Source organism: Prunus dulcis, unplaced genomic scaffold, assembly GCF_902201215.1.
Source record: "Prunus dulcis unplaced genomic scaffold, ALMONDv2, whole genome shotgun sequence".
Taxonomy (NCBI): domain Eukaryota; kingdom Viridiplantae; phylum Streptophyta; class Magnoliopsida; order Rosales; family Rosaceae; genus Prunus; species Prunus dulcis.
In genome coordinates this window covers 53,109-72,177 of record NW_023010044.1, presented here as the reverse complement: position 1 = coordinate 72,177, position 19,069 = coordinate 53,109, and the positions used below count along the sequence as shown (strand labels likewise).

The 19,069-nt window shown below is 36.8% G+C and overlaps 3 long non-coding RNA genes and 1 pseudogene across 3 annotated transcripts; 1 reads left to right on the top strand and 3 right to left on the bottom strand.

Annotated features, from left to right (window-relative positions):
- The first annotated feature begins 188 nt into the window (after window positions 1-188).
- Window positions 189-888, top strand: LOC117612668. Its single transcript, XR_004583506.1, has 3 exons — window positions 189-294; window positions 426-512; window positions 684-888. It is a non-coding gene; the product is annotated as an uncharacterized LOC117612668 (long non-coding RNA).
- Window positions 889-2,134: 1,246 nt separating this feature from the next.
- On the bottom strand, window positions 2,135-3,020 carry LOC117612670. Its single transcript, XR_004583508.1, has 2 exons — window positions 2,947-3,020; window positions 2,135-2,417 (listed from the first exon to the last, which is right to left on the bottom strand). It is a non-coding gene; the product is annotated as an uncharacterized LOC117612670 (long non-coding RNA).
- Window positions 3,021-11,052: 8,032 nt separating this feature from the next.
- Window positions 11,053-12,393, bottom strand: LOC117612669. Its single transcript, XR_004583507.1, has 2 exons — window positions 12,328-12,393; window positions 11,053-11,227 (listed from the first exon to the last, which is right to left on the bottom strand). It is a non-coding gene; the product is annotated as an uncharacterized LOC117612669 (long non-coding RNA).
- Window positions 12,394-16,715: 4,322 nt separating this feature from the next.
- LOC117612667 lies at window positions 16,716-18,121 on the bottom strand (annotated as a pseudogene).
- Window positions 18,122-19,069: the final 948 nt, after the last annotated feature.

The following is a 19,069-nucleotide window of genomic DNA, read 5'->3' as shown; positions in this document are numbered from 1 at the left end:
TTACTGTATTGCAAGGGCTGAAATCTGGATGATATCAGCTTCTTTTTATTGTTGTTTTAAAGTGAGGTATGTATGGGTCTTATGAAATTTTTACAGAAATATATTGGAGGGCAAATAATTTTATTTTAGTTTTTTATTCCCAAATGATACCCAAAACATGTAAGCTTCACACTATGTTAATTTCTGCAAGATGGGAAAACATTGGACAATGAGTTGGAGGTTGTTGAGGGAATGAAGCTAGACAGGGGCTACATATCCCCTTATTTCATCACCAACCAGAACAATCAGAAATGTGTAAGTTTTAGTTTGACTCAGTGATAACTATGTCTTGAAACTGTTAGAGGGCTGCTTGTTAAAGTTAGCAGCACCTCAAGTCCCTTTTTGCTTGATGATGATTATCTTCAAACTTGTGTATGTGCTGATAGGAATTGGAAAATCCTCTAATCATAATCCATGAGAAGAAAATCTCAAGTATTAATGATGTGGTTAAAGTATTGGAGTTGGTTTTGCAGGTTAGCATTTCTCTGGTTAGGTTCACTAGTTTCTTCGTTTTTACTATGAATTGGTTGACAAACTTTTGCTCCTTTTCAGAAGCAAAGGTCTTTGCATTTTGTTATATATTTCAGAACCAAAGTTATAAAAGAAAATGGTTTTCCTCTTTGTTAATTGAGAATCATCTGCAGTTATGATTTCAGATCTGTAGATAACCTGTTGTTGCTGATATTGCTACACGGGAGGAGAACAGAACAACTTGGAAAATGTGCAAGAAGGGAGAGCTAACTCATACAACGAAGAACAAATTGATGAAGTTAAGATCAAATTAGTAGAATTTGTGAGCTCTCCATTATTTATAATTATAGGTAGGAAGTATGTATGTAATAGAGTAAAGATTGGTTGACTATGTAATAACAATTGAATTGTCAAGTTTTATGAAAGAAATAATTTTTGCTTCTTGGGATAGTATTGTTAGGGTTCGGTGGCGATTTATTTTCCATGTCTAAATTGTAGTCTGTAATGGATGTGTGTGTATTGTATGTAGATTGACTTAATATTGCTGTCCTATTGCATGTGTATTGTACTAATATTGCCTGTGTATTGTATACATATTGTATGCATATTGCCATGGTATTGCATGTATATTGTGATGCTATTGCTGTCGTATTGCCATTATATTGCCCTAATATTGCCTCTCTAGTGTATGTATATTGACTACGGCTCATCAATGGGTTTACAGTTTGGGCCATATTGCATTCAAAAAGAAGACGAGGAGGAGAAAGAAACAACGTACATTTCAAAAACAGGCAGTCAGGTGCATCATAATTGCATCGCAAGACATTGTAAGAAATTATTTTAAAAAATAATAACAACTAAAAAATAATTTACAAAAAAAGGAAGGTATGAATAAAACGACAGAGAGCGAATAAGGGGAGAAAGAGGCAGAACGAAACTAGAGAGAGACAGAGAGAGAGCTGCGCTACAGAAAGAGAGCAAAGAGAGAGTTGCACTAGAGAGAGAGAGAGAGAGAGAGAGAGAGAGAGCTGCGATAGACAGATACCAAAGAGAGAGAGAGAGATGTGCCAGAGAGAGAGAGAGAGAGCCGAGTGAGCTAAGAGAGAACAAAATTTCTGAACATGTGAAAAATCAGCAATAAGTGGACAATAATTATATTTTTATAGGTGATATTGTAATACTATTGCTATCGTATTGTGGTTATATTGCTTTAATATTGCCTCTATAGTGTACATGTATTGGCCTAATATTGCTATTATATCGTATGTCAATGGCCATTTGGTCTAATAACAGAGTCTCCACTTCGTTGAAAAGTAATCCTGAATTCAAATCTCATGGACACGACAATTGTTATCCATCCTTATATTAGCATGAATTGATGTTGACCTTTGAAATGATAGTTGGAGTTGCACATCGATTCATATTCAAAAGGAAAGTAATTCTCTCCCTCAATGAATCTTCGTTCAAAAGAAGGCAGCTATCAAATATTGGGTACAAAAATGCAAGGTCCACAATAAATTAATTGGACACAAACCACATATTACAAAACTAGGATGATTTTTGGCATGCTTGAAAAGACAAGGGCCAAATACAACAGAAAAGAAAATCCATTCAAGCTTCATACTAAACATGGCTCAAGCACTCGACCATGGTTTCAATCCAAAACCTACCCAACAAGGGCATACCACGTGTCCATCATAACAGAAGAGTGGCATTTACAAAGCATGAACTGCAATATGTTTCTTTTTCTCCTAAACAAAATTGTTACTAAAATGGAACAAAAGATCCCTAACATAGAGCAATAAAAGCAAAGATAGTCAATTGTCATACACACAAAATTAGTCCTCATCCATCCCTGCATGCTGATCTCTCTTACTAGGGCCACCTGCTGGTTTTGCCATTATAATCTGCAAGATAGTCAAAGCACTGTCAACAACCTTTTTTTTAATGAAGGTATTAAACATTAAATAGGCTGCAATCAGATAGATTCATCATTTCTCACACATTTTTAGCTAGCCAGAAAACCCCCAGCATATAGATTTTCTATTTACTATCAAGCCTTCTGCACTGAAGCCATATTCATTATAAAAGTTCAACATTTCCCAAAAGTAACTTTCAATTTTATTTTATTTTTCCAAGTTAAAAACTAACATTTGCGACCGTTCTTTTGAGTTATAAAGGAGTTTGTGTTCTGAGTACACACGTGCATACATGCATCTGTGCCAAGTTAGGGGAACTTTGAAAAAAAAAAAAGAGAAAAAGACTCCACAAAAAGTATAAAAGTATAAAATTAAATAAATAAATAAAAAGAATAGTCAACTAATTCATAAAGCCTCGACTTTTTTTTATTTTTATTTTTTAAACTGTATGTAGTTTAGCATTTTTTCTGCTTTGGCCTCAAAGATGCAATCAGGGATTCAAAGATGTAGTTCATACCAAATTTGGTTCGTCAGGTTTAAGTAGAAGACCTGGATCTGAAACTCTTACACTAGGCAGCACTTTACCCTGAAAATGATTTATATTCACTTTTTACCTTGTTAGGGTTGCTTGCCTGCATGCAATATAACCCCAAATATCAAATGTAGTTATAAGGCATAGATACAAATTATATAAAACAGGTCACTATTGAATGACATCATTCAAGACATCAGTGAAGCCTTACGTGTAAAGTTTTCCGCCTTATGTGTGCCCACAGTTAGAACAAGCAAGCCAGGAGCATATGACGAAACTAAACTTATATGTATCAAGTCTAAAAGAACAAATAATGTACAATAAGTAGGACCCTTTTTGCCAAAACAATGCATATTGGATCCATATCAGCAAAGCAATAAGAATTGTCCAATTTGGAAATCTCCAACTCAATCACCAATGTCATAAATCAATATTAATAACAATTTCATGAATCAAGCACAATCTTGGATACTGCACTTCTGTTTCCCTGACTGGAACATGAGCAGAAAGCTTCTATTATGATCTACAGTAGCATCGGTGTCCAAGAATTCAATCCACATTATTTGTTTTGAGCCTAAAAACAGATTATTCTTCATTCTGAAAATGCACAAACTTAACAAGAGTCCAAGACTTCCAATTTACTAGTCAAAGAAGACTTCCAATCTCACTCTCCTTCTCCCCTTCCCCCTCTCTCTTCTCAGAGCAAGACCATAACGTAAAATCCAAACAGCCTATCCCACTCCTCTAGTACCTAAAACTAACCACGTATATCTTAATCCAATTCCAAACCAATCTGAAGGGGAAGCATAAATGATGGCTTCATCTACCAGACTTTATAAAATAAAATAAAAGGGGGTTGATTGAAAAGGCAAGCTTCCAACTGTTGCTTTCTTTGCACAAGAAGTTCCTTAGAAGTCATGCTCCCACTGAACACTCAAATTAAATAGGGCAAAACAATTTTCCCATGCTATAACATACTCATTGTTTTAAAGTACAAAAGAACTATTCTTGTGTTAATAATAACAAGCAAAATATTTCAGGCGTAGTTTAGGAGGAACTTAATTGAGCTTATATTGGCCTAACTATCCAACTTTATCTATTTATTTATTCTGGTATCTTGAACGAAAATTACCCAAGCCATTGTTATAGGTTTTGCTCAACCTGCATAATGAACATAATAAAAACTAGGGAGCACAAACTAGCATACAGAGTGAATAAAAATAAAATTTGAGAACAGAACTGTTACCATCCACCAGGATGCCCCACATAAACCACTAAACTGATAAGACCTCCAGGCACCACGATACTTTTTGCAACTTCCAATGCCTTCTTCAGTGTTGTTTCTGACTCTGATAATTGTTTTGTCACCCCCAGGAAGATAGCCAAGATTGAAAGCGACAAGCCTAATCACCCACGAAATCAAACCTTTCAGGAAGCAACTTTTCTACTAAGAAAAATGATGCAGTAACACGTTCGATAATATTTCCATACAATATGAACATGATATTAAGTATAATAAACATTAATTAAATATTCAATAACTTTCCTGGTTAATATACAGAACACATTCCGCCCTCAATAAAGAGCCAAAAGTTATTGAAGCAAACAATATGAATACCGATAAGTTTATGATTATACAAATCGAACATAAAACATACGTACAAAAAGCATTTGCATTAATCTTGGCCATTAGAAGAAATTTAATAGCCTTGAGTTTCTTTCTTATTTTAGCTCTGCACGTTTCTCATAAATCAAATGCCAATTGCATTAATATTTTAAACCCAGAACCATAAGATAGGAACATCAAGAAACTTGGGTTATAGTGAGTACCTAACAGATGTATCTTTTGGGGAAAAAAAAAAATACTCAAGCAGGTAATTTTTTATTTATTTGCAATTTACCTCAAATGCAGGGCAATGAAATGCTTGCTTTTCATCCTCATTCTGTCAACCAACGTTTTCCCCATTTCATTAATAAGGTCATTAAACTTCAAGGCATGATAATTTGCTCTACACCTAAGTTTTTGTAAATTTGAATCCAATTTATTTGAAAGCTTCTAATCAAACTTTGTGAGTTGAACACCCTGCACATTAGAAAGCATAACAAACATCTGTAAATTCTATATATCCCAAAAAGGCACTCATTCAGGCACTGGAAATTTTTCTTCCTCGGTTATATACACCAGCATATGATAATTAACAAATTCTTTACAAAAATGTGGTAGGTTCTCCTGAAAGACACGTACAATATTTTTATTAAAAACAGGCACTAAATGATCCTGGTAGCATTTTGCATTGCCCTTCCTTGGGACACGCATGCTATATGGACTCATTGGTTTTCCTCCCTTTGTTGGAAGCTGTTTAATGATTTCAACATCTTTTGATAGAGATTATATAAACCAGTCTACATCAAAGATTTCATCAAAGTTGCTGCACCAAATACCCGAATAACAATATTAATCCACAGACAGTTTTGCTTACATGGACCTTCACAGTAGTTTTGTATCTATGATATGGTGAAAATGACCTGGAATCCTTCCAAAATAATTTCTGGCCCAGCTTGAGAACAAGAAGAGTAGCATTCAAGATATAAGCTACAACAAGAGCATCAGTTATCTGTAACAGAATCAAGAAAGAAGCACAAGATGGTGAATCAGCAGAAAAAACATGCATGATAACAAACCAGTCTTATCACTCATGGAATGAAAAAGTTACAAAGTCCTATCAACAATGTACTTTAAAGAAGCCATTTGGAATCTGAATGCATAACCACAATGTACTTTATGCCTTAAATGAAGATATTAGAACGATAAGTTAGGCCTCAAATGGAAGAAAACTAAGATGGGCGTCTACTGGATTAATATGCAACTACAGCTCAATCAAGAAACTCACCCCTCTTCTTTGCTGTTTTAAGCCTCCACTAATAGCAGTCAACAAATATGTTTTCACATCAGCAGCTACAGCATTTAGGACATTGGTTTTGTAAATCAAAAGCCTCAGATAAGTTAACCAAAATCATAACAGAATCGATTCAATTACGACGTCATTACTGCAACCATGGAGAAAAAAAACCATAAATAAAGTTGATTACTTTACTTGCAAAGTTATCGGCGGCAAGCTACCATGGAAGAAACCCGATTTCCTTGTACACTTGTTCAATCTATCTCTTTACACTATTTCTTCAATCTATCAAACTGGGGAACCAGCATTGGCGGAGATGGAAGAAGGAGGAGGAGGAGGAGGAGGAGGAGGAGGGAGGAGGAAGGAGATGGTCTGGAGTTTAAGTACGGCACCATGAGAATGAGTTGTGATACGCCGTCGTTTCGGAGTGATGAATGAAGGTGACGGAGTGTGCCTGTTGTTGCCAGATGGGTGAGGGTTAGATGAACAGTACCTTGTGGATGTCAACGGTGGAGTTAAGCTTGGATAAACAGCCACCGCTGAGGGAGAAAGACGATTGCGTCGGAGAGAGAGTTACACAAGGGAGAGAGCTCAGCGACAGAGACAGACGGGCTGAGAGAGACAGAGCCAAGAGAGTTGAGAGAGAACCAATTTCTGAAAATGTGATATGGTGCAATCAGTTTACAATAAAGATGTATTTATAGGTTGTAGTTTTAAAAATTTTGGGAAGGGGTGGTATTTTGACAAAAAATTATAAAATGGTTGGTATTTTGAGCTATTTCCCTTTAATAATTTTAACTGAAAATACCATCCCTCCCCAATTTTTTTTGCAATTATCACCTATAAATACATACTTATTGTCCATTTATTGGCCGGATAACACTTTTGGTCAGTTTTTGGTTTCTCTCTCAACTCTATCTCACAGTTCTCTCTTCCTCTCTCAACTCTCTCTCTCTCTCTCTCTCTCTCACCACGCCTCTTCTCACGAAGAAGAAAATGAAGAACAACCTACAAAACCCACAGCTTTGCCATCAAAACCCAGTTCTTCCTCTTCCTCTTTGTTTTCTTCTCTACCCAAATCCAATTAAAAGGGTGGCATTTTGAGCTATTTCCCTATAATGGAATCGTGCAAGGCCCCCAAATCCACCCCCTTTTGACTTAAAACAACAAATCCACAAACCCTCACCAGTGACAGAGGGAGCTATTTCAATGGCGATACAGACCTCGAGCTCGAGCCAAAGACATGCTTTAGGTGAAACGACTCAAAGCACTTCTTTGGTAGGCTTCCAATTCGCTATTTTCCCACTTCTGTTATTTGGATTAGAGGGACCTTATGGCATAGAAATAGCGACAACATCAAGAAGTAAAAATGAAAGACTGAAACTATAATCTTCTCGCCAAGTGCAACCGTTGACTATTCACGATAGGTTAAACTGTACATGTTTGGAATTTGAAGCAATTGAAAACACGATTGTTGTTTTTATTTTATTTTTAATAGAAAAAGAACAGAAATCAAGATTTCTGGTATTTAGTGCATGTATAACATTATGCGTCTATAATGTTTTGCATAGAGTGTGAACTATTTCTACAATGTAATTTGGAGGGAGTTTCTATGGGGAGTTATTTCTTTAATCTGTCAATGTAGTCTGGAGGGAGTTTCTGTGTGGAGCTAATTCTGGGGCATTTGGAGAAGGAATAATGCGTCCAGTTGTCTCTGTAAAGATAAGTTTCTGTTGGGAGCTATTTTCAGGGCATTTTGGGGACCTGTAAAGACATGTATTTAGAGCCAAGCTTATCTTCGTGCAATTCATTTATGATCATAGAGTACAGATGTTATCGATGTAGCATTCACGGGTAATGGGTAAAGCTCAATTTTTTGGTATGCAATCATATGGACGGAATTTAACTTGATGTAAATTATATGTAAGAAAATAAATTTTTGAGTATTGGTATCCAAATGTATGGTCCCTCCTCCTCCTTCCCTCTTCTCTCTTTTTTTCATCATGATGGGGATCAGGGAATTAAGAGTCTTGAAGACTGTTGGCCTCTTAACTCAATCCTTGTGTGTCATCCAAATAGTTAGTTTGGTTTTGGCTGAATTTTTTTGTTTGGGATTGAGAACGTTAATAGGATTTTAGATGGACATCTCATTCATCCTTCTCGTATCTACATTTCATTAATAAAATCTGGTTCTCCATCCCTAATCTGGTTCTTATTTCTAGTATATTAGTTTTGTTTCAAATTATGATTTCATCTGAACTATGCAGGTTATGTTCTATCTGAAGGCTTGAAAGATTGAATAGAATATGGGAAGCAAAATTACACGCAATCCAAATTTCCATAGTGGTGGTATGTTTGAGGGACGCATACAAGAAGGTTTGTCTAGTGGTGGTATGTCTTTAAGTCTTGTATAATTGAATTCAGTATTTTTTGTAGGGTGATATATACTTGCCTATTCATTGATGGATTATGGAAGTTAGACATGATAGCAAAATTGCCTAACATTTAGTAGTTTTTTGTAAGGCCTAACATTTACATCGAAAATTTTCTATGGTTCATTGGATGGATTATGGAAGTTAGATGTTATAGCAAAAGGGTTTATCAGTTTCCATCTATTGTTTTTGTTAATTTAGTACAAGGGTGGTTGGATGCACATCTCAGAGGTAGCAAATCCAGTTTTAGCTCTTACATTAATGGCAGCACTACGAATTTCCAAGAAGGATTGAGCATGTCAGTAGATAAAAGGGATTTTACCTTTACAAAGGAGCTGCATGAGAAACTCACACTAAATTTCTTTCCCATCCGATCTTTTCTGCTGAACAGATTGGGGAATGTTTATGTATCCAATTAAATAATTTGGACAAGATTTCAATGATGTTTTCATGGAATGTGTGTGTATGTATATTTTTAAGACAAAGGAAATTTAATACATATGCGGATAATTTAATGCTTGGTATTGTTTTGGAACCATAATCATTGTCAATCTTATTGTTTCTTTAAAAGATTGCTGTGAAATTGTTACTTCATTTTCTTCTTTCCTTTGTTTTAAGATATTTTTGTTTGGAGAAAAAGAACTCTGTTTTTGTAATCTAAAAGACTAGGTATCTATGTCCCACATCTTGGGACTAATTGAAAGTGCTTTTTGATATTGAAAGGAAGCTAGCATCTTTGGTTTAAAAAATGAAGGTGTTACTGCTAAAGTAATTTCTACTTGATTTCAATTTGCCTATAAAACTTGTTGACTAGTGCTCAACTAGTTGGGTTTTTGTAGCTTGAATTGGCGTATAATTTAGGTTCGCTTTTTGCAAGTGAGTGTTTTAATGGATTGGATCTTCAACCTGTATGTTTGTCAAATCTCAATCATGTTTCTGAGATGAGTTGTGCAGTAGTGTTGGTTGAAATTAATATGTTATTTATTCATTGAAAGCATATTGTTTCCCGACGGTGAGTATTTGACCAAATTATAATTTGCTGCAGTTTTGTCTTGACAATTTATGTTTTTTTCTTTTTTTTTCTTTTCAAGTTGTACAAGGAGAAGAAAAGCCGCACCCAACTAGTTTCCCTATGAAGAACAAATTTGAGGTTAACAGTTACACAATGTGTTTTAGCTGGTTTGCGTAGACACTGATGTGCAAGTCATACACTGGCGTTGGAGACCATTTTGAGCCAATGGATTTTCCTAGATATCAGAAGTGCAATGGCAAATTAATGAATTGATCTAGACAAAGAGAGCCCTGAAGTGATACACATCGACCATTTTCTGTGAGCTGATTCAATAAATAGAAATTGTCTGGTGCTTTTTGTCTTAAGAATGGTGGTTTAACTTTGACTTGTTTGCTTTTGGTCTGTAACATTATTTCTCATTGGCTGTTCTTGGAAATATTTTTTTCTTTCTTTCCTTGTGTATCCCTTAGAACTTGCCTTTTGCCTTATGGAATTGTAGATGTTTATTTGTATGCAGTAATGGTGGATTTGTGTGCAGTGAGAATTTCTAATTTTAAGTCATGTGGTTGACTTTTGCATATATGAAGAATTATTTGTTATTCATACATTAATCGAATTCTTTGAGTTTGCATACAGTCATGTATTATACATAAACTTTGTAGAATTTTTAAAAACCTTTGGTTTGGGGAAAAGAAATGTACATGTCAATTTCATAACTGTAAAGTAGAGATGGTTACCAAATATCATGTTGACCACTGTGACCCCTAAGTATAGAGATGGTTACCAAATATCATGTTCAGCACTGTGACCCGTGCAAAGTTAAACTGCATAAATTAGTTTACTAGTTGCTCTTTATCTTTTTGAAGATTCATTACGTGTTCCCAAAATTAGTTATCCATATTAGATCACATAATGTTTGAACTAATGGTCATCACCTCAATCTTGCCTTTGCTTGCTCGGAGAAGCTCTGCTGCTTACTTTTTTTTTTGTCAGAAGGTTTAATGGAAAGCTCTCTATCCATTCCAAATTAAATTCATGTGTTCTTTGTTTTCCTTACAGGAAAATGGAGGTCAAACAATGGACATATGTCAAAAATGAAAAACAAAGGAAGTGCATAATTCGTTTCTGCCTAAAATGCAATAAACTGGTGATAGGTTGGTGATACAGTGGTGATAGAGAGGCAATAAAAGGGTGCTAGAAATTTTTGTTTCTGTTTATTTTGGGCTTCTTCTTTTGTTTCATTTCATTTACTTAGCTTTAATAGTTGGATGATTACGAGATGAATTTGTGGGAATTATTAATACAACAAGTACATATATGAAGATTAAGACGAAGAACATATCGTATCACCAAACATAATCAAACCACCAAATGTAATCATCCTTTTCTTCAACCCATCATGAAGCATTTGCATATTTATTCATACCTTCCTTTTTGTGTACATCATTTTTTAGTTATTACTTTTTTTAAATAATTTCTTACAATGTCTTATGGTGCAATTATGATGCATCTGACTACCTGTTTTGACACAACCCGACCCAATTTCCACTTTGGGATTCGAGTCAAGCCCTGTGCGTGTCCGACACCTGGCAAATGTCGGACACAATGACCTCTTTACCCTTCCTGCTAATAAATACGGTTAAAACTTTCTCTAGACTCCTGCTGAAATTTCGGCAGAGTCTCCCCTGTAATTTGACTAAACCCAAATTTTTCCACCTGTCAAACAAACTGATAAATCCACTCCAACTGCCAGAATAGGATAACTAAATATTCACCAGTTCTGGTTATCTAATCCAACCAGATATCAGAGCAGTTACTAATTATTTACAAGACTTTAAGTAATTTACAATAAATCCTACATTTCGGAAGTAGCGTGGGAGCTAGGAGTAGGCCTGGTGGTGGATTCCTGTGCACTCGACTGCCTGGGGGGCGCAAAACATTTCAAAGTGTGAGTGGACCAAAATAAAGTTCTCAAACAGTATATGAACATAATAACCCCCACTGTAAAAATAATATTCATAAAAACTGCATATGTAAACTGCACTTGAATTATGATAAGTCCAAAGCATTTAGGTAAACATATATATACAGTTATATATATTTACTCAGATGTATAAGCTGCTCGATATTAAGAAACTCAAGTAAAATCACTGAAATCAATATTTGCATAATTGCACTGAAATTCCTCTAAAGTTACCAACTGGGTGTACCCTTTTAATTCCGTCAATTCGTGGTATCCGTCAATTCCTCTGTTAATTCCCTGCTCAATTCCTCTGTTAATCCGTCAATTCCCTTGGCAGGTCTCGGCGACACATAGTGTATCCGAGCCGCAAACTGGCAGGATTCAGGAGACCGTAGTCAGCCTGATCCGCAATCCTGGCAGGTATCAGGAGACCGTAGTCAGCATGATCCGCAATCCTGGCACTCACGGTCCGGGCGTCCCCAAAACTCATGAGGCAAATGTCAAGTGCACTGACTGAACTGTAAGTAAACTGGATGTCTATAGACATCATCATATCCGAAGGCAACATAAACCGAAGGCAACATAAACCGAAGGCAACCTGGATGTCCGTAGACATCGTCTTATTTGACGGCAATCCGTTTCTGTAACTGGGTACCCACAGTGGTTTAAGAAAATATAAACTGCTGAGAAAATGTGATATAAAAATATGATAATATTTCTGAAAGATCTGAGGAATAACTGAATCTGTAATCAATCTATAACTGTGCTGCCCTTTTTATCTGATAGAAAACTCAAACTCTGCTTTCTATAATTCATGGTGGTCTAAAAATAATTATCTGATAATTCTCTGAAATCTGATAATTTAACTATAGTCGTAATGCTACTGCTATTTTGTTATATAAAGCTCAAGGTCTGCTGCTAATATAACCTCAATAATATATGTAACTCAAAGTGTTTAACCGTATAAAAACAAGCTCCAGACTTGCAAGAATACTTATTCAAGATCAAATAATGAAATGCATTTGCATAAAATCATTTATAAAAGAAAGGTCTACTCACTGCTGGTCCGAGCTAGCTGGACCTTTTGAAGGTCCCTCCTGTGGTTCAGTTTGGCCTCTGATGCCTTATCTTTTGGAGTGCGAAAAATACATCTTTTATTAGAAGCGGTGAAGGAGGGGCAAGTAGCTTCTGTGTCTGCCGGCATGCTTGAGCCACATCACCTAGATCACCCAACTCATTGTACATCTCTTTCGCACTCATCCTCCGTAAATACCCCACTCTCTCCGTAGCCCAAAACACCCAACACCGCCATTTTTCGAGCATCCACATGTACTTTACGATTACACCTACGAGCAATTTCCAGCAAAATCTTCTCTTTCCCAATAACATAAGTAGCTACAAGAAACAAAACATTTTTCATAGAACTTTTATATTCACCCCCTACTGTTTCTATCAAACTAGCAATATAATTAACAGATTCTTCTTGCAGTGGGAACACAAACTTCTGATTACAATAGGTGGTGTCCAAGAAAATCGCATCCGAACCCACAAATTCACACAAAAAGGGTCTGACTTCATCGAACCAGAAAACCGAAAATCACCAGTATGAACGTACCTCCCAATCTCTGTGGTAACTAACCAATTCCCTATCCACTTTTGCCTTCCTCGGCTTATTAACACCAACTCAGCCAATTTTTCTTCTCGCCAAATACAAATCATTCGGCTCTATCAACTCACCCTTCATATAAGCCTCCCTAAGAAACACTGTATGAAGCTTTCCATGATTTCCTCTGGTTGAAATATAGAAAATACCCTGATGCTGAAGAAGAAATTCTTTCAACTTATTTGGCAAATTCATAGCCATCCTAAAGTGGGCAATCTTCTCCAATGAAATCTTCTTCTCCACCGTTAACGACAACAACTCATGAATCACAGCAACTGCTCTCTTCTCTATTCTCTGCAAAGCTCCCTCTCTGTTTTCTGTCATGGGATGGATCCACATGATAGGAAACCGGCATAACAATATGACCATCATCATGCTTTCTATGTTCCATTATCTTCACCAGTTCGTCCAAGCACCACCTTGAGGAAGCATCATGCAGCATGGGTTTAAATGCGGCAGCCATTGATGCAGCAACGAAGGAATGAATAACGCTCATTGATGCAGAGACATGTTGCGCTAGTTTGTGACTCAAGCGAGGGCATTGAAGTGGTAGAACTATGGTTCAACTCGTCTGGCAGGGTTGGCAGTTGCAATCTGCTGACTCGTCCATTCCAAGTTGTGAGTTGGGTCATATGGTCCATGCGAAGGCTTGGGCTGCGTGTCTCTTAGAACGGAGGGGTACAGCGTGAGGCTGGTTTCACAGAGCTTGTTGGCTGAGATGAGGCCGTTGCGGTCCTGGTCGTAGAGATCGCCCATGAGACGCTGAAGCTCATCGGCAGAAACGGTGGAACTGAGGGCCTTGAGGAGCTCGTTGGCCTTGCGGGTGACAGGGAAGGCAGAGGCTGACTTGAGTCCAGTGAAGGGCGCAACCATGCTGCCCTGAGCAGGGGAGCTAGTCCAGTGAACTACAGCTGCAGATGCCTCAGGAGCTGCTGAGGGAGGTGCTGGTGTTTGTCGGAGCTGGAGGCACCTCACCAAGGAGATCGTCTTGTTGGAGCTCTTATCTGGAAGAGAAGCTGCTGCGGTTGGCATAGATTTTGTCTATGGCTTTGCCACCAGACGAGGCGCATAAGACCAATCCTCGGATCAGAAGCAACATCCATAGCACGAGCTGTTTCAACATTTAAGGCACGGACTGCAAATGCAACCTTTCGCATGTTAGGGGGGAGTTCAAGGAGGCAAAGGTAGTTATGGTAATCATAACTACGGAGCTGCCCTTAAGCTACTAGATGCAGAAGCACCATTCATCAAATACCAACCCTGAGCGACGTTGCTGCCAAAACTCGATTGGTTATTCCAATCCTCCACTTAATTGGGTAGTGGGAGAGCAATAGAGGGAGCCATCAAAAGAGAGAACCATGGAAACAGAGAGAAAGAGGGAGTTTTGAAGTTGGGTCTGAAACAGCAGAAAATTTACAAGCCGAGGAGGAAGACGTTGGTTTGTTCAATCTAATAAAGAAAGTGGCTGCTGTTGATATTCAAGCTCTCTGCAACTGGTTTTTCTTTTGCAGCCAAGACAGAGCAGAGAGAGAGGGAGAACTGATTGGAGAGAGAGAGAGAAAAAGAGTGAGTGTGTACTCACGGGGGAGAGAAAAACAAAAGCGATAAAATTTTTATTTATTTATTTATTATAATAATGTGAGGGTAAATTCTTCTTTCTTCTAGAATAAATTAATACTAATTTTAGGATATTTGTTTTGGGTTATTACATGTTTTTGAAAGGAACGTTGTTTTGTTCTCATCGTCGTCTTCTTTTTGAATGAAGTAGGGCCTAAATCGTAAACCCATTGATGAGCTGTACTCAATATACATAAAATATAATAGCAATATGTGATCAATATACATCACTAGAGAGGCAATATTACAGCTATATAACAGCAATACAACAGCAATAGTAGCACAATATACATGCAATAGGGTAACAATACTTATGCAATGCAAAGGCAATATTACTACAATACACATCCAATATGAGAGCAATATTAAGTCAATCTACATCCAATACACAGACATCCATTACAGACTACAATTTAGACATGCAAAATAAATCGCCACCAAACCCTAACAATACTATCCCGCGAAGGGAAAAGGAAGGCAACACTTTGACATCGCATCACCCAGCACTGCATGAACCGAACCAGCACTCACCCTTACTAGAGGTCCATCAAAAGATCCATGTCTTTGGCCTTCCTCCTCGCTGCATGCATGAGGCTATATATGATGAGCCATTCCCTCTCCACCCATATTCAGCACCTGCCAGACACCAGCTACATCAATTTCTCTCCAATTGTAGTCTGGGGAGATGACCGAAGCATAATCTTGGAACATTTCGAAGCCGTTGTTGAAACATTCAACTATGTCATGGTTATATTCTTCAGATTTTGTGAATTTTTTGATAACATATTTCTTTGTCTTTTCCAATTTTAACTTGAGGGACTCTAACTTTTTTAGAGTTTGCTTCACTTCTCCAGCATATGCTTTGTTCAACTTGTTGGCCAAGTTTCTCAGAACTTGGCCATGAATATGACATTTGCTCTCCCATCAATCTGTTGCCTTAGACAAATATTGGAGGTCGTGCTTGACAACGGAGATTTTGTCAAGTGGATCATTGCTCTCAGCCTCACTTCCAGATGAAGTGGGATCGTGATTGGGAGTCAGAGGTGGAGATGGGAACGGCACATGCCACGGCTAGTCTCCAGAACTGCAGACTGCATAAAAACAAATAAAGGTACATTTAGTCTCCAGTTTGACGTTATCAACACTTTTAAACAACAACAACAGGAAGAATAATTACCTTTCCTGTTAAGAAGGTGCCTATGCTGCAGAAATGGTAGGAATGTTCAGTTATATGTAGGAACTTGTCTGAAGTATATAGGGACAATGCTTTTTCCTGGAACTTTTCTTCCTCTGCAATCATCAACTTAATTGGAGAAACCATATTTCTCTCCACGCCAATATTATAAAAATATTTGAGTTCGTTGCAATCTAGACAATAGCAAAACAATCAGCACTTATCAACAACCTATTATAGGATATTAAGCGAAAAATAAACAAAAAATACAGAGCATAAACAAAACCCTAGCTATTTACAACTGACCTACTAATTCAACGGCTCAAAGCCAGTTAGAAAATTATCATATCCAAATAAATAGTGCTGGTTATAACTCTTTTATCAGTTACAATTGTTCAATAAGCCAGTAAGGTTAGCTGTAACTATAATAAGATGGTGCAATGTAATTGAACGAATTAGAATATCTAATTTCTTAGCACCTCTTATCTCTATAACCACTCTGTCAAGTTGTGCTCACAATGGGGTCTTCTTCGACATAAATACTAATAACTAGCTGCTAGCAATACCAATATCCTATGATCAAAGAGTCATTGTTCATAATGTATGCATGTCGTTTTTCTATTATAAATCAATTGTTCAAAATTATTGCATACAAATTCATAATTAAGCTCACATATTTTAAAAAAAACAAAACAAAACAAACAAAACAAACTCAGCACTTATCAACCTCCCTAGGCTACAGCCCACTGTAGCCTTTGTCCTAGTTCCGCTAGTGTATTCTAGGGTTCTTGTAATGATCTATTGACTTTGTCGAAACTATGTTTTCTTCTTTGCCAATCGGTAAATAAGAATTTCAGAGCAGCAGAGCAAGAGAGAACACTATCATGCACGCTATCAAATTGCTTTTACTCTGATTACAATGACAATTGAACCTATAATTTTTCTAATACATGAAGCATGATGAAGCTATACAGTGCATTCTAAGACCCAAAACTATCTTACTTGATGGGGACGCAATGAGTTGAGAAGATGATGCGAGTTCTTGAAGATAAGAGATATATCTTCCACTCTCCTCGCGTACTGTGATGGTCTCTGTACAAGAATATCAGCCAGCTCCAAAATGTGCAGCTGCAATTCTCTGTTAAGTGACCTCAGTTCATTCTTAAAATCTAAGAAGGATCACAATTTTTGTCACAGAAGCATAAAACATTTTAGAGGCGAAAAACAAACAGATCCATATGCACAATATATATATATATAAAGAAAACACTAAATAAATAGACATACAAGCATGTGCACATGCAGTTCTTATTTGTTTCTTGTTAGTTATTATCAATAAAATCATACTCTGCAAACGAGATGATACATACCCCCTAACATTCTTCTCCTTTCTAGAGAGGACATTTGTATTGCACTAAAAAAGGCTCATTAAGGGATCATATTTTAGTCGTAATGTCGGATCTATCATGCATGACAACATTTTCTAGTATGGATTGGATATATGCCATAGCCTAGAAAACTATGGCAATCAATCAGAAATGTGGAGTAACTGTAACCAAGAAAGTTGTAGATAACTGTAACGAAGAGAACATTTCTCAGTCTAGTAACCGTGTTCTAACTTAGCAAAGAAAATCTCTCTTTTGCTAACATCTTTCCAAAGAAAATTATAGTTAACTAGTTTATAAAAATGATAAATAATAATAAGATAATTCAACCAATGCTAAGAAGAAACTGCAATAGATGATGATTGCAACAGTGCTTGAAGCAAGAAAAAGTTCACATTAATTCCTAAATTTCAAAAGCAGTAATTTCACATGACAATACAAATAATTAAAACTAGAACGGAGGGAGGCATACCAATGTTTGGGCCTTTTGGATACAGTTGATGCACTCCCTGATCTTCCAAGCTCGGAAGAATGTCATCAGTCTATATAAAATAAGATAAAACTAATTAAGAAGAGATTACAAGGAAAACAAAGAAATCATACATTGATAACATCAACACAGTAGATTATAGAATTACACATATTTTCCAAACTCAACATTCAAAGCCAACAACTTTAAAGGTCATATATGACATTCTTGGCTAAAGCAACTGCTATAAAGGAGAGATGGCATTCTTCAAACAGTAAATTCAACAAACTTTACTTTTCACAAAAACTTCTAGCATCTAGTCATTAGTGACAAAAGCAATTTTCAGAAATCAAATTACACAGTTTATATAAATTTTGACAGGAAGAATGCAAAGAATGAGAAAAGCTCATAGTGTAATTGTCACCATAACAAATGCATGTCCCTTAAATCGGAGAGGGCGGCTCCGGAGCTGATTTGGGATCTTGCAAGTAATCTTTGTAGAGCTTATAATACAGTGGTGGTGGTGGATATGTCGCTGTAGCCATTGCCAGCACCTTCTGGCCAAACCTAAATCAACCAAGTTTAAAGAAAACAATCATGCCAAGCGCAGCTCTCCAAATCAAACAGAAAACAAACTGAAATAACCAAATAGAAATATTAAGAAATCACACCAATTATGTACATAGAAACACTGAATTTAAATCTAGAAACACAGTCTCCTTTGCATCACGACACTGACACCTAAAGCGAACACACAGCCACACAATTGTTTAAACCAAACCATAAACCTGCAATTTCCTTTTAACAGAGACAAAGTACCCACACCTCCATCTGCATCTCCACCACTCTATCACCCAAACCACAATCAAATGCATTCTACCAAACCAAAAATCAAGCCCATTTAAAAATGCCATAAACAAAACATTCTCAAAAGATTACAGGGAACCCAAAACCATCCCATAAATCCATATGCAAAATTTGATTATAAGCATGTAGATTCCAGAAGTCGTTTTTGACAATTACCCATCCATAAACAACGTCCCTTCCTTTGCTTTGATTTGAGCAATTAAATCAGAATATTGTGGAATTAATTCTTATAGAAATCACAGAGCCCAGAGCTTAAAATCTCATCAAAAAATATAGATAGTTGGGACTTACCTAGACAAAGGTGAACGAAGCCCAAACGTTTTGTGACAAAATGAAGAGTTTGATTTTTGTGAAGAGTGCCTGCAAATGAGTGAGAGTGGGTGTGAGTTATTACCCAGTTCATAGAAACCCATAAACTCTCAACCCTAGAGAAACCCCTAAACCAATTTCATAGAAACCCATAAACCCTAAACCAGTTTCTGAGCAACCCCTAATCCCTAAAACCCTAAACCAATTTCGAAGAAACCCCTAAATCAATTTCTTACAAATCCATACACCATAAACCAAATTCACAAAAACCCCAAATTTCAAAGAAAAGGAAGATGAACAGTACCTCGTGGATGTCA